Below are 550 nucleotides of genomic sequence, written 5' to 3'. Positions count from 1 at the left end.
GCGACGATAATAAAGCCAGAAATGTGGCAGAGGAGGCTAAACCACAAAAAGCTTTTGACAAACAGAGAAACGTCTTTTTTCCGTCCCACTTTTCCTCGAAGAAAAACATCCAAATTCGCGCAAGCAGAAGCTATAACAGACGTGGTCAGCGAAGGATGCGAGTATTTTTTTTCCTCCGAGGCAAAATAAACACACCCGTTTTCACACACACTCAGACATATCCTGAACAAACACGTCCGTACAAGTACACGGACACGAACATACATAGATATACACGAACCATCTCTCCGTTGCACATACACATAATATTAAAGCGCATATACAAACAGACTAACGTCAGAAAATCCATCCCTACACCCACACACATAACACTGCTTGATATACAACCCCTTCACCACTCAATAACACTCGCCACCCGCATACAAAAATAACTTACAAATACAGAGAAACTCCATCCCAACCACGCACAAACACAAAACTATCCAACACACACAGACACTCTGAAACATACCGAAAACACTTACCTTATGTACACTTATCACAACACAAG

Source organism: Penaeus monodon, chromosome 28 (genome assembly GCF_015228065.2).
Source record: "Penaeus monodon isolate SGIC_2016 chromosome 28, NSTDA_Pmon_1, whole genome shotgun sequence".
NCBI lineage: Eukaryota > Metazoa > Arthropoda > Malacostraca > Decapoda > Penaeidae > Penaeus > Penaeus monodon.
Note: the sequence above shows the minus strand (reverse complement) of the source record.